At 41.9% G+C, this 16,569-nt stretch overlaps 1 protein-coding gene and 1 pseudogene across 4 annotated transcripts in view; both read left to right on the forward strand.

Moving 5' to 3' along the window:
* The window catches only part of LOC134927740 (uncharacterized), a 329,420-nt gene that overhangs the window by 270,682 nt on the left and 42,169 nt on the right, over positions 1 to 16,569 (forward strand). The window contains exon 5 of one of the 4 annotated variants that reach the window (XR_010177718.1): positions 5,959 to 6,278. The exons of the other annotated variants lie outside the window; for them this stretch is intronic. The gene's annotated coding sequence lies outside the window, so the exon portion shown is untranslated. Of the gene's footprint in view, positions 1 to 5,958; positions 6,279 to 16,569 lie in introns of those variants that run through there. 4 annotated transcript variants of the gene reach the window in all.
* LOC134931583 (5S ribosomal RNA) lies at positions 12,631 to 12,750 on the forward strand (annotated as a pseudogene).

Raw genomic sequence — 16,569 nt, forward strand, 5'->3', positions numbered from 1 at the left:
TTAACAGTACAACCGCTCCTGCAGCTTTGCCCTGGTTTATGTGAATAACTCCCTCCCTGTCTACTGCATGATCTGTGCAGGCTCCCAGAGGGGAAGGGCGATGGGCTAGCGGCAGGCGGTGGAAAATACCATGCTTTTGAAATGCAAGTACTGTATGAGTCCAAGTCCCCAGTATGTTCTTCTAGTGTACTAATTAGCACGAACAGAGATACTAAGTACAGTGATTTGGCATCCAGGAACCGTAGGGAGGAGCTTTTATCTCTCTCCATTGTAATATTTCTAAGTATAATGGAGAGAGATAAAAGCTCCTCCCTAAGTTCCTGGATGCCAAATCACTGTCCGTAGTATCTCTGTACAGTATGTTTTACTAGTGTACTAATTAGCACAAGCAGCTTGTAATGTACAGTGGCAGGTTTGATCTTTCTATGTATAATGTAGAGAGATAAAAGCTCCTCCCTAAGTTCCTGGTTGCGAAATCACTGTCCTTAGTATCTCTGTATAGTATTTTCTATTAGGGTACTAATTAGCATGAACAGCTAATTAGTACCCTAATAGAAAATACTGTACAGAGATACTAAGTACGGTGATTTGGCATCCAGGAACTTACTGAGGAGCTTTTATCTCTCTCCATTATACATAGAAATATTAAACTTGCCACTGTACATTACAAGCTGTTCGTGCTAATTAGTACCCTAATAGAACATACTCTACAAAGATACTAAGTATGGTGATTTGGCATCCAGTTAAAAGCTGTTCGTGCTAATTAGTACACTAGTAGAACATACTGTAGAGAGATACTAAGGATGGTGATTTGGCATCTAGGAACTTAGGGAGGAGCTTTTATCTCTCCATTATACATAGATTAAACTTGCCACTGTACGTTACAAGCTGTTCATGCTAATTACTACACAAGTAGAACATAAAGTACAGCGATACTAAGGACGATAATTTGGCACCCAGGAATTTAGTGAGGAGCTTTTATCTCTCTCCATTATGCTTAGAAAGATTACAATGGAGAGAGATTTAAGCTCCTCCCTAAATTCGTGGATGCCAAATCACTGTACTTAGTATCTCTGTACAGTATGTTCTACTAGTGTACTAATTAGCACAAACAGCTTGTAACGTACAGTGGCAAGTGTAATTTTTCTAAGTATAATGGAGAGAGATAAAAACTCCTCCCTATGTTCCTAGATTTCAAGTTACCATGCTTAGCATTTCTGTACAGTATTTCCTATCTAGCCAGAAACCCTGCATCCTGTGCAAGCTAGGCGGACAACTGGAGGGGACCCGATACACGGTTGCTTCCCGTTTCCCTTTCCAGTGTCACATATACTAGTGGTTGGTCTGCCCTGAAAGCCAAGAGTCTCCTCTTTTGTATGGTATCAGTCCTGAGTCTCTGGGTCACCCAGAACTAGAGATATAAGTACACAAATTAGACCCATTTTCCCATAGACTATAATGGGCCCGTTTATTCAGACCCACCATGGGTTCCGATGCTTGCCATGAGCCTTGTGGGGGTCACAGAAACTTGGGGTTGGTACCCTCTGGCAGCTAATCATCTCCCCTTCCATACCAACCTAGCAATTAAGACTCCCACCTCCCATGCTTAGAGTCCCAGGTTTGAGTCCCAAAGTGCCAACCTTTTTTTTTTATATGTTCCCGTGACATTCACTTTATTTATTTTTTTCTTTGCTATACATTCAATGAAAGGGTGCACACGGGTTTCACATAAATCAAAGTAAATCTGCAGCAGCGATTCATTTCGCTATATACAAATACACAGCGGTAATTAGTATAAATTAGTGTATTCCGACGCAACTAACTGAGCAACACAGTACTGTAGATCGTCGGCATTTGTGTATTGTACCTGACCTGAACTCCCTCCCTGTCCACTGCATGACCTGTGCAGGCTCCCAGGGAGGAAGGGCGATGGGGGTAGGGAGAGGTGGTGGAAAATACCGTGCTTTTGAAATACAAGTATTAGAGTCCGAGTCCCCTAAGGCATAAAACAACACCAATGGGAAGAAAGTGCCAACCTTTTTTTTAATGTGTTCCTGTAACATTCACTTTATTATTATTTTTTTCTTTGTTATATATTCAATGGAAGGGTGCACACAGGTTTCACATAAATCAGAGTGGGCGGGGGATTTTCCTACATACAGTAGTATACTGTTGCACATGTCTTGTAACCTGATCGGAACTCCCTCCCTGTCTACTGCATGTACTTTGCAGGCTCCCAGGGGGGAAGGGGAAAGTGGGATGGGGGTAGGGCGAGGCAGTGAAAAATACCGTGTTCAAAGAAAAGGCATAATAAAAACCATGGGGAACTTTGCGGTGTATCATTAAGTGCATAGACCTCGCTTATCCCTATCGACCCTGTGTATTTTAGCTAGGGGATTCTGACGCTCCTTCAGCATTGCCCCGTGACCTAAAAAATATGTGCTGTTACTTGCTCTATAGCCGAGGGCCTCCATGGGGCAAGGAGTCACAGGCGGTAGCCATTTCAATTGAGTCTGCCCTGCTACAGAATTGTATGCGTACCGTATGGTGCATAGAACCTTAACAGTACAACCGCTCCTGCAGCTTTGCCCTGGTTTATGTGAATAACTCCCTCCCTGTCTACTGCATGATCTGTGCAGGCTCCCAGAGGGGAAGGGCGATGGGCTAGCGGCAGGCGGTGGAAAATACCATGCTTTTGAAATGCAAGTACTGTATGAGTCCAAGTCCCCAGTATGTTCATCTAGTGTACTAATTAGCACGAACAGAGATACTAAGTACAGTGATTTGGCATCCAGGAACCGTAGGGAGGAGCTTTTATCTCTCTCCATTGTAATATTTCTAAGTATAATGGAGAGAGATAAAAGCTCCTCCCTAAGTTCCTGGATGCCAAATCACTGTCCGTAGTATCTCTGTACAGTATGTTTTACTAGTGTACTAATTAGCACAAGCAGCTTGTAATGTACAGTGGCAGGTTTGATCTTTCTATGTATAATGTAGAGAGATAAAAGCTCCTCCCTAAGTTCCTGGTTGCGAAATCACTGTCCTTAGTATCTCTGTATAGTATTTTCTATTAGGGTACTAATTAGCACGAACAGCTAATTAGTACCCTAATAGAAAATACTGTACAGAGATACTAAGTACGGTGATTTGGCATCCAGGAACTTACTGAGGAGCTTTTATCTCTCTCCATTATACATAGAAATATTAAACTTGCCACTGTACATTACAAGCTGTTCGTGCTAATTAGTACCCTAATAGAACATACTCTACAAAGATACTAAGTATGGTGATTTGGCATCCAGTTAAAAGCTGTTCGTGCTAATTAGTACACTAGTAGAACATACTGTAGAGAGATACTAAGGATGGTGATTTGGCATCTAGGAACTTAGGGAGGAGCTTTTATCTCTCCATTATACATAGATTAAACTTGCCACTGTACGTTACAAGCTGTTCATGCTAATTACTACACAAGTAGAACATAAAGTACAGCGATACTAAGGACGATAATTTGGCACCCAGGAATTTAGTGAGGAGCTTTTATCTCTCTCCATTATGCTTAGAAAGATTACAATGGAGAGAGATTTAAGCTCCTCCCTAAATTCGTGGATGCCAAATCACTGTACTTAGTATCTCTGTACAGTATGTTCTACTAGTGTACTAATTAGCACAAACAGCTTGTAACGTACAGTGGCAAGTGTAATTTTTCTAAGTATAATGGAGAGAGATAAAAACTCCTCCCTATGTTCCTAGATTTCAAGTTACCATGCTTAGCATTTCTGTACAGTATTTCCTATCTAGCCAGAAACCCTGCATCCTGTGCAAGCTAGGCGGACAACTGGAGGGGACCCGATACACGGTTGCTTCCCGTTTCCCTTTCCAGTTTCACATATACTAGTGGTTGGTCTGCCCTGAAAGCCAAGAGTCTCCTCTTTTGTATGGTATCAGTCCTGAGTCTCTGGGTCACCCAGAACTAGAGATATAAGTACACAAATTAGACCCATTTTCCCATAGACTATAATGGGCCCGTTTATTCAGACCCACCATGGGTTCCGATGCTTGCCATGAGCCTTGTGGGGGTCACAGAAACTTGGGGTTGGTACCCTCCGGCAGCTAATTGTCTACCCTTCCATACCAACCTAGCGATGAAGGCTCCCACCTCCCATGCTTAGAGTCCCAGGTTTGAGTCCCAAAGTGCCAACCTTTTTTTTTTTTGCTCCCGTGACATTCACTTTATTATTATTTTTTCTTTGTTATACATTCAATGGAAGGGTGCACACAGGTTTCACATAAATCAGAGTGGGTGGAGGATTTTTCTACATACAGTAGTATACTGTTGCACATGTCTTGTAACCTGATCAGAACTCCCTCCCTGTCTACTGCATGTACTTTGCAGGCTCCCAGGGGGGAAGGGGAAAGTGGGATGGGGGTAGGGCGAGGCAGTGGAAAATAGAGTGTTCAAAGAAAAGGCATAATCAAAACCATGGGGAACTTTTCGGTGTATCGTTATGTGCATAAACCTCGCTTATCCCTATCACCCCTGTGTATTTCAGCTAGGGGATTCTGACGCTCCTTCAGCATTACCCCGTAGCCTGCAAAACCTTTGCCGTTGCTCGCTCCATAGTTGAGTGCTGCCACAAGGCAGGGGTTCACGTGCCTCGGACATTTTGTCACTTTGCGATGCGATGGGGTCTGGTGTATCGTTATGTGCATAGACCTCGCTTATCCCTATCGCCCCTGTGTATTTTAGCTAGGGGATGCTAACGCTCCTTCAGCATTGCCCCGTAGCCTGCAAAATCTGTGCTGTTACTTGCTCCATAGCCAAGTGCCTCCATGGAGCTAGGAGTCACAAGCGGTAGCCATTTCAATTGAATCTGCCCTGCTATAGAATTGTATGTGTACCGTACGGTGCATAGAACCTTGACAGTAGAAACTCTCCTGCAGCTTTGCCCTGCTTTATGTAAAACTTGTGTTTTGTCAGTTTGCTATCCGATCGAGCCCGGTGTAACGTAATGTGCATAGACCTCGCTTATCTCTATCGCCCCTGTGTATTTTGGCTAGGGGATTGTGACGCTCCATCAGCATTGCCCCGTAGCCTGCAAAACTTATGCCATCTCTCACTCCATATCCGAGCGCTGCCTGCTACATGGTGGGGGTTCAGGGGCGGTGGCCATTTTGCCAGTGTGCTGTGCGATTGAGTCTGGTGTACCGTAATGTGCATAGACATCACTTATTCCTATCGCCCCCGTGTATTTTAGCTAGGGGATTGTGACGCACCTTCAGCATTGCCCCATAGCCTGCAAAATCTGGACTGTTACTTGCTCCATAGCCTAGGGCCTCCGTGGGGCAAGGAGTCATTGGTGGTAGCCATTTCTATTGAGTCTGCCCTGCTACAGAATTGTATGTGTACTGTACGGTGCATAGAACCTTAACAGTAGAACCGCTCCTACAGCTTTGCCCTGGTTTATGTGAATAAAAAAATAATAAAGTGTCTGGAAAAAACTCAAATGCATTCGTACTTTAGAAATTGAACTCGGGACTCTGAGTATAGGAAGCGGAACACTTCACCACTTCGCCGCAGACAGATGAATAAATCCATTGGTTTTGATTATGCTGTAATGGCTATGGGATTAGGACGCTAACATACTGTACAAAATTCCTAATCTCAAGAGGCAATAGTGAACTTCTAACACGTCCATTTGCGACAGTGTACACTACTGGTTTTATGTTGTTTTGTCTGCGGGACTTTGACGCTCACATATTCATAAAGTACTGTAGCTGGATCATATACTGTATGCTGTACTTTTTGCGTCTGTACCATATATACTGTATTAAATAATGCAGCATAATGAGTATTTACTGTATTAAATAATGCAGCGTAATGAGTATTTACTGTATGCAGCGTAATGAGACGCTTAGTAAAGTAGTCCTTATTATATATTTCAGTATTGTATTTTACAGGAGACCACACGCATGCGCAGTGGTGATTGTAAAAGGCGACATCTGGTGGATGATCACAGGTATTACACGTAAAGGTAACGCCAAATGCTCTGTCTACCTCCATGCGATTAGGTACGCCTCTCTGTGACTAGGCGCGCCTCCCTACGCCCCGGTACTCTGCGTATGCTCGATCGTGACAAACGCCTCAGCCAGTCAAGATAAAGGTGGCTACATCTGTAGATACACTGTCACTAAGAGAAAGTACTAAAATTAATGTTGCCAAAATTATGATGTAAACAACATGTACAAATCTAATACTGAAATAAACAAAGTTTTTAAAATCTTTGTTTTCAAGTTATTGATAACTTTTTGGTAAAGAAAAAAGTACCATAAACACATGCTCTGAGCCATTCATTATTTAAAAAAAAAAACACAGATAAATGTATTTCTTCATATCAGTTTCTGTAATAAAAATACATCTTACTTTTGCGCTTTACTATGATAGAATGTTTTGATCAGCAAGCAGAAGCCAGAAGGCAGAATTCAACTGCTTGATAATATTAATCTAAACTTGTTAACAGTCAGTGCAATCAGCTGCAGCAAACATACTACTTAAAACATTGCTGGATAAAGTGCAGAGATAAGGATAGAAAAAATCTAATTTAGCATAAAAATAACTTAAAAGATTACATACGTAATGATTACAGGCTTCACATCTCTAGTTGTTATGTTGTGTTTGCTGATACAATTTATTCACCACTACTGTACATAGAGATTAAGACATACTGTATAACATGGACCCAATTCAAAATTTTACTTAGCATTTGTTCATGTTACAAGCTGCATCAATGTGACAGAGGTTTAAATGCACTCAGACATTCTGAAGGGACCTAGCAGAATAAGCAGCAATCTGATAAATAATAAAATAATAAATATTGTCAGTTTGGCAAAGCTTAGTTCTGCTAGAACATTGACTCAAGGGCAATGTCGTTTGCAATAAACATGGAACCTACCTATATTCGATCTACAACAAAATATATACAAGCATCAAGTAGATTGTTCAGTCTGGTTGCTATTCAGAGCCATGTGCAGTCAGATGAAGCAGGTAAGCATTTACCTAACAATTTGGAGCATTTTTAAGTAAATGAATCTTGCTACAAGTATTAAGTATGTCTAGTTACATAGAAAAATCTGTATATTATGTCTACTATAGTTGTTGTGCTTTCTTTCCCTCTTTTATCCTGACATGCAGGAAACCTATTTTTGTAAATTACAGCTCAGAACTCACAGTTATTCTGCACTTCTGTGACCAGCTAGCTATACATTATTAAACTGACCTGTTCCGGAGTTTCTCTGTGCCTATTGTCAGTTATTATACATGTCAGTTATTATACACATCATGTCTAAACCTATCCATCGACCTATGAAACGGATCTGTCCTAGTTTTCCAATCTAACACTGACATTGTCTTTTCTGACCCATGACCAGTGCTGCAAGTATGGCAGTATGGAGTGGTATGGCATACCAGTAAGAAATTCCCAGCTGGTACGCCGTACCACTGGGCCGTCCACCATACCTGCATCCCGCTGGCTGCTGTGTGAGGGGAGAAGAGTGCAGCACAGCGCCTCTCCTGTTCCTCAATTGTCTGTGATGTCTGGTCTCCGGTGGCTGCAGTGGCGGCGGGGTGAATCTCAATAAGGCACTGGTTTGCTAGCCAATCAGAACTCGCGGACCTGATTGGCTAACGAACCGGTGCCTCATTTGAGATACCCACTACCAGAGACCGGACTTCATGAGCATTGAGGGGCAGAAAAGGCGCTGCACTCTCCTCTCCTCACATAGCAGCAACAGATTGAGGCAGCGGTGAACAAAAGGGGGGGTCACTGTTGGGGCAATATATATCTGGTACTGTGGGGGCATTTGTGTATCTGGCACTGTGGGGGCAATGTGTATCTGGCACTGTGGGGCCATTTGTGTATCTGGCACAGTGGGGGCAATGTATATCTGGCTCTGTGGGGGCATTTGTGTATCTGGCACTGTGGGGCAATGTATATCTGGCACTGTGGGGCAATGTATATCCGACACTGGGCAATGTATATCTGGCACTGTGGGGCAATGTATATCTGACACTGGGGCAATGTGTATCTGACACTGGGGTATTTATGTATCTGGCACTGTGGGGCAATGTGTATCTGGCACTGTGGGGGCATTTGTGTATCTGGCACTGTGGGGCAATGTGTATCTGGCACTGTGGGGCAATGTGTATCTGACACTGTGGGGCAATGTGTATCTGGCACTGTGCAGCAATGTGTATCTGGCACTGTGAGGCAATGTATATCTGGCACTGTGGGGCAACGTGTATCTGGCACTATTGGGGTCATATGTGTATCTGTCCCCGCCATATGCGTATCACAACCCCATTTTCATTGGCAATGCCCCATATGGCATTTGGCCACTCCCATTTTTTGGCACGCGCACCTTTGGCGTGTGCACACATTGCCTATAATACTTTTTTTCTATTTGCACCACTGACCATGGCCCTTCTCAAACATCAGTCACAGTTTCCAGGTATGTCCTGAGGATATGTGGCTGTCTCAACCCTCTTGAGGGCAAGTCATCAATAAGACAATGTGCCTCAGGTGGGCCATTGTCAACCACTTGCAGTGCTGTGAGTCCCTCAAATACAATGAAGTGCCAAAAGTCATGGGATAGCAGTGTGTAATGGTAATAGTAGGTGGTGGCACCATACTGTAACATCTTTGAAATGCCCAGACCTGCGTCAGCTATAATCTGACATCTTGTGAGCTAGTTTAAACATCGGCTAGGCTGCTCATGGCAAGGCGACGTGAATTATCAGAGTTCTAACGGGGATAGATAATGGGTGCCTGACAGGTGGGACATTTCATTTTCAAAGTTGTATGGACATTCAACATGCCAGTCATGTGTGTACCAGGAATACCTCATGGAACGCATTACCACTCACCTTGGTCAGCGCAGTGGCTGACCACGGGTGCTTAATGATAGTGACCAACGGTGTCTGGTCAGAAATGCTTGTGGTAACAGACAGCTGAAACTAGCTCAAAGCACATCCACATTCAATGCAGGAGGTAACAGATGCATATCCAGCAGATCTATATGTATATTACTAAGCAAGCCCTACAGTGCTGTGTTTGCATTCTGCTATTGCAGAAAATGCATGGATTTAATGTATATATATATATATATATATATATATATATATACGGGAATCCACTGCACTCACCATTCCCAGGATAGGGGTGCACTCACAAACTACCCACCCCTAGGCTGGGGTGCGGTGGGCTGTAACCACCTAACTCAAATATACACTCTCCTTAGCAGTTTCATTCACAGAGACTGGATACCTATATATATATATATATATATATATATATACACACAGATATACTTCTAAACAAACCCTGCAGTGCCGTGTTTGTATTCTGCCCTTGCAGAAAACACCTGGATTATATATATAGATATGACACTGTGATTAAACACGTTTTGAGACGAGTCCCTGCGAGTGCCGTGCTGCTTTGGAGGAGTATATATATATATATATATATATAATATACAAACAAAATTCCCAAGTGCGCTATATAGGAACGTCTTTACGGTAATTCTTTCAATGTTGTTTCCATAGGTGTAAGTTGGATATTGGAGAAAGTTTGTGACCGGGAACCTGCAACGGACACCCCAAGGCCAATTAATAAAATATTATTTTAATAACATTCATTTGAACAAATGCAATTTTTACATAGTTCATCATGTAATGAGTATACAGATAGTAAATATAAATGTCAGTAAAAAAGACAACCACTGCGTTTGTTGAATAATTTGAACTCTAGATACTCCCTCACCTTTTTAAGGTGTGAGCTCACAAGGGAGTATCTTCACAAACTAAGTAGGAAACTTCTGACTGACAAACCCAACGCATTTCGTCTTATCGACTTCATCAGGTGTAACAAATATAGATGACAGGTTTACTTGTCATAAGTGAGTTTAAATTTAGAAAATCACAACCTTAAATATAAGGATAGTAAAATCTCCTATATTAGCTCCTGGAGGGGGCTTATTATAGATGGAAATTTCCACAGACTGCCTTAAAAATAATTAAAAGAACTCTATTTAGGGAGTTCCTTATAAAAACTATTGATTGAAGTTCTTTTTAAAGATACTGGCAGTTATACATCCATATTTTGGTGGACTATGGAGAATATCCAGATCTTATAATCAGAATTATTTCAGATTCGGGTGTTTACCCATAAAAATATAATTCAAAAAGTATTAAGCTGATTTGACAATCACAATGCAATGCAACTTCCTCAGTAAAGCTCACAGAACGGATCCTGGAGAGTTTTGGCTGTAAATATGCAAATATATTCCTTGGATGGTGGGAAAAAGAATTCGTTTTCAAAGATCATAATGACAATTTTACAACCCATGTTATTATGTGGAATAGGTACATAGACGACATCCTCATGATTTGGGAAGGGGACTTACAATTATTGCATCAATTCATTGAACATCTGAATAAGAATGATCTTAACATTCGCCTCACCTATACTATAAGTCAAACGGAAGTACCATTCCTGGATCTAATGATTTATAAAAATTCAGAGGGAATGATTGCCACAAGTCTATATCGTAAAAGCACCGCGACTAATACACTACTACACCAAACAAGCTCTCATTTTCCCCCGACGATAGAAAATATTCCGAAAGGGGAATTTCTTCGCCTGCGCAGAAATTGTTCAGACCATAAGAACTTTACAATACAAAGTGCAGATCTGGCACAGAGACTTTGTAACAGGGGATACAGTAAAACTTCCGTAAAAAAAGCATTAAAACCTGTTAAAGTCATCAAGAGAGAAGATATTATCTTCAAGGATCACAAAAAAGAAAAAAAGTCTGAAAACACCATCCGCTTCGTTGGAAATTTCTGCCAAGAATGGAAAAAGATCAACGAAGCAATACAGAAGCATTGGCACGTTTTACATACAGATCTCGCTCTATCTAAGATACTTGGTCCTAAAGTCTCTATGAGCTGGCGCAGATCAAAAAACTTAAAAGATCGACTAGTACAGAGTCACTTCCAGAAATTCCCTGACAAAAAAACAATTATTACAGGCACATACCCCTGCGGGAAATGCAAAGCCTGCAAATACATTGTCCCTATAAAAGAAATAGAGGACAAATATGGGAACGTAATTCTAATTACGGACTATATGAACTGTCAAACAGAAGGGGTTATCTACTGTCTCAGTTGTAGTTGTAATCAGAAATATATTGGCATGACGACACGACCCTTAAAACAATGTATCCTAGAACATATATGTAGATTACTATCTATGTTTTCCTTGTACTTCAACTAATGTCACAATAGATCCATGGATAGGCACAGCAAAATGTCCATCACAACTCAATACCCAATGAGCATTTAGTACCGTCCTTAAATAAGGAACTCATACTGATCACACTACGTTCTGTGATCAAGCTTTACAGCGAAATGTACGTCACACTCCGTGGTCACATGGTGCGCACACGTGATCGCAACAACCGGAACCCAGGGACAGTTACCCAGGCAACGGCGCCCAGCCGTCGAGACACGGAAGACACACCGCGACTACACGCTGCATTTGGAGAGCAGTGGCTGCACGCGGATTACAGATGACAATCTCTCCACACCCTCCACACAGAAGTCAGCACACGGCTTCATTTCCAGTGCACCTCCGGAGCCAGTTACCAGCGGCAATTGGCCGCAGACAGCCTCCACAGCAGGATTGGTAGTGGTATCGTATGAACACATACCTTACACCTTATAAACACTTATTACTGCCTTATTAGGGTAATAATCCGCTTTAAAAGTGATGCACTGAGAGGTTGCCTGTGTATGGGTGTATATACATATATAGACATCTAACAGCTTTCTACTGGAGAAATTGATACTATATGAAAAAAAAAATTCTATTTGCTTACTACGGATAGGCTAAATCTTATAACTATCTGAACAGTATAGTGTATGTACACATTCTGGCTGCTCCAAGAGGTGCTGGAGCTGTGTGGTATCCAACAGGTGTTGGGAGCAAATTGGTATATTCACAAGTGGTATTAAAAGCCAAAAAGCAGATTACTGTGCAAAGAACTCTCAAGCTGTGGTTTAGCATCAATTTTGCAGCACACTGCTATCTAATTATCCTTATGTACATCATTGCCTGCTATGGCTACTGAATAACACTTTCAGCTGTCTATCTGCTCTCTTTTCTCATTATAGCCTCTTTGACATATTGTAAGAATTTTTGTTCAAGTTTTAGAGGCCTATATATAGTGAGAATTATGGGTTGGTGATATAAATTAAGGGGCTACATACACTGCATTACTGATGTTATTGCCTCATTGAGTATCACCACTTTATCCTGGCTATGCAAGTGGACGCCCTTGCATAGGATATTCCCTTGCATATGATAATTGTCCTTATCATAAATTATATAGTGGACATCTCTGCATATAACTTTTGCACATGATAATTGTTCCACTATCATCAGCTATAATTTCACTCCCTATTTATGGGCATAAGATTAATACAGATCTTGAACACACGATTGATCCGTATTGTTTTGGATATTTAATTTGGGCGATACGGGTATTGGGATTGACTGAACGGGCAGATTAAACTATTGCGGACATACCCCACTGGAGATGCCCGATCTCGTCTGATCTTGGAAGCCAAGCAGTGGAGGGCCGGGTCAGTACTCGGATGGGAGACCACCTTGGAACACCCTGGTACTGCAAAAAATTCCTCTGCCCGATCTAGAGGGATCCCCAACAATACCAACTGGTACTCGGTTCTGTATGACTTATGATTTAATTCTCTACGCCAAAATAATCCTGAATAGGATTGCTGTAGAATAAATGATGGTCATATATTACGCAAAAGCGTCACTGTGCTTATAGTAAATCCACTAGCCCAAAGACTTGGATTCCGGTTCTTATTGTGGTATTGAAAACCACATGAATTATTCTCCATATAGTGCTATATTTTCACGTAGCTTCATTATTCACGTATAACTTACTCCTTAATCACCTTTTTGAACAAATAAAGTTATGTTTTACCAGAATTGATTAATATACACTTATTCCTCTGAATTAGAGTGCTCCCACACAAGAGTCTACTTTCCAACTTTCTTTTGTTGGTTCTTTCTAGCAGAGTTTTGGCTGTGCATGGAAGTGTCAGTGTGATTAAACACGTTTTGAGACGAGTCCCTGCGAGTGCCGTGCTGCTTTGGAGGAGTATATATATATATATATATATATATATATTTATATATTTATATATATATATATATATATATGAATGAAACTGCTAAGGAGAGTGTAGGGTTCTTTGTATATGTATATCTGAATTAGGTGGTCACAGCCCACCGCACCCCAACCTAGGGGTGGGAAGTACGTGAGTGCACCCCTCTCCTGGGAATGGTGAGTGCAGTGGATTCCGTGTATGTATATGTATTTATATGTGTATATGTATATATATATATATATATATATATATATATATATAGATATATTGTAAAACAGGTACTGGAAATAAGGACTTGGTAGGCAGGTTTTCCAGTAAAATGTAAAATACAGTGCCTTTACTGGCATCAGACACTGAGTACATCATGCACAGGCTTTGACCTGGTCACACAGGGAAATATTCAATATCCCGGCTGTCGGGATCCCGGTTGTTGGGATCCCTGCGCTCAGCATACCAGCGCCAGGATCCCGACTGCCGGGATACTGACAATTATTCTCCCTCTTGGGGTGTGGAGAATAAATAGCGTGGCGAGCGCAGCAAGCCCACAAGGGGCTCTTTTGCACTAGCCCCACTGCCGGCATTCCGGCGCCGGTATGCTTGGTGCCGGGATCCCGACAGCCGGGATATCATATTAGACTCGGTCACACAAGTACATAACTTAAAATGAACAAATTAAAGTAAAGATTCTATCTAGACATGTTATAATTACACCTACCGCCACAGTCCAAACTTTGTCATTTTTTTTTAACCTGGTGTACACTCCAATTGCTGTGGTACTACATTGAGAATACAGCTGCTTTCATTGACATGCCCAAGACGCTCTCATGAGATGCCCATGAGATGGCCACTTTTTGCATTCACTTCAGGCCACCCTCCAGTCACCACCCAGGAATGCCCATGGTTTTGCCTCTCTATTCCTAATACTAGTCAGGGAAATGCAGGGGTTTCTATACTTTTCACTCATGCACAGTAGCAAATAATCACTCAACTGCACAAACAGGCACTGCAGTCACCTCTGAATTCGGTCCTCAATCTTTAGATCTGCGCCATGCCCGATAATACTCTTGAGTCTTTCTCAAATACTGTAGGATTTTATAAAGTAATAGATTGAGTTGTAATCTGGATGTTACTGATACTGTGAAAGACTAGAGGTAAAGCCTCTAGCTAATTGAACCCTACTGTCTGTCATTTTTCCCAACTTATACTTAACTGTCCTATTAAACCTTGCTGCTTTGACACTTGCATGTGGTTTATAAGCTGTTTGTAATTTATGTGCTATCAATAGCCATTAAATGATGCATGGATTGGAATTTCCTGAAAGTGGGCAACTTGATCACCGTTGAATTATTTTGGTCATACCATACAGTAAAAGCATGTAAACTTCTGTGCAATTTTCGGGTTCAGTATGCGCCCGGGATGCCGAATGTCAGTATCCCGATGTTGGCATCCTGAGTGGTGGAATGCTGGCAGGGTGGCGAGTGCGCTCACTGCACGGCAGGCTCGGTGGTGAGCTATGCTCGCCACAGGTTCTATTCTTCCTCTATGGGTGTCGTGGACACTCATAGAGGGGGAATCACCTACAATACAGTACCTTGCCGGTATACCAGCAGCGGTATGGTTTCCCTGTCGGGATCCTCATCATCTGTATTGTGACTGCTGGGATCCCGATGATCGGTATGCTTATTCCCTGAATAAACTATGGCCACAGATTAATTATTATTTATTATAAATTGATTTATTCTGCATAAAAATATTAAAATGAGTTTCTGTAATGCCTTGGATTGATAAAAGATCACCCATTGTTAGATTGCTTACATAATATCATTCTGTAAGAAATTTAGACAAAATTCACCAATGCCACTGAATTTATTTTGTCTCATTAAGATATTCAGGTTACCTTCTAGTACTGGTCACGAGTCCTCCCCTTCTGCTAGTTGCCTGTGTGGCAACTTTGGTGCATCCAGTACTTGATGCCTACAGTGTAGACAGCATGCTCAGAGTATTAAAATCATCAGTCAATCCAGAATTTATCCCTGATGTTTGTATGTACAGTATACCCAGAATCCTGATGAATTTGCCTCTTTTTGGGGTGTACTGTATGGGAAGACTGGTACCTAGATGACCATCAACACAAATACCTGCAAATTTATCACTGGTGGTCTGAATCACAGGGTAGAAGTCCCTTGAAGCCATCTGTCTCTAGGCGACAGTGACAGGTCTGGGTGCAGGACTTGGGGAGCAGAGGCAGACCAACCAGTGAGTAACAGTATGAAGAGAGCATTGAGAGGAAGGTTGGAAAATCTTCTGTTTATGAACCAAGACTGCTGCTGGGCTACTGAAGGAGCACTCAGCTGCAGACAGGTGGATTGGCCAATGGACCAGTGGAGTGCTGAAGGAACCCCCCATTGGAGCATCAGGTGAAGATCCCAACATGATCCTCACTAAAGTTGACCCTACCAGGACCATGGCTGCAGATGTGGTTTCACCATAGCTGATGAAGGACAAACAACTGTGGAGAAGAGTGTGATTGAGCTGGGATGGTACTTATATTGTAGCTGGCAGAGTGAAGGAACACGACCAGAGGACAACAGTTTTGCCACAGTTCAAGAAAAGTTTCAGGCAGCCGTAACCTGTGTAATCGCTATTATTATTATTATTATTATTTTTATTATAAATACACATATGCAGGGTCTAAAGCTGATAAATATTTATATGTACACTCTTGTGGTAAAAATCTGTTGTAAATACATATATTTACACATACTGTATGTGAAATGAGTAGGGCATATAACAGAAATTGTATATATAATTGATAAACATTATATATATATATATATATATATATATAGTATGAAGTGAATATATATTTAATCTTTATATTACATTTCATATACAGAATATACACATTGGTGGCCAGTGATTTAGGAGAAGGACCCAGAAGGCTCACGCACCTCCACTTGTCAATCACTGGCATGAGGGCAGTGTGTAGCATGCCCCTGGTGGTAAATGACTACTTTGCACAGTAGAAGGGTCGCACAACCAAGGTTCCCACATTATAAAAGGGTCGGCCGGTGTCGGCCAGTCTATAGATCCCTCCCTTCAGTTCTAATCCCTAAGTGATAGGGGACTGACTAGCCTTTTCAAATGCTGGGCATTGGCTAAAGATGGCTGAGGGCTGTAGTTGAGCAATGCACCCTTATTTAGACGGGAGTCAATCAAGTTGCTGTCTGCCGGGATCCTGGCAGTCAGGATACTGATGCCGGAATCCCAACACCCTGTGAAATACCGGCGGTTGGAGCCCACGCCACCACCCA

Source organism: Pseudophryne corroboree, chromosome 5 (assembly GCF_028390025.1).
Source record: "Pseudophryne corroboree isolate aPseCor3 chromosome 5, aPseCor3.hap2, whole genome shotgun sequence".
In the NCBI taxonomy this organism is placed as follows: Eukaryota; Metazoa; Chordata; class Amphibia; order Anura; family Myobatrachidae; genus Pseudophryne; species Pseudophryne corroboree.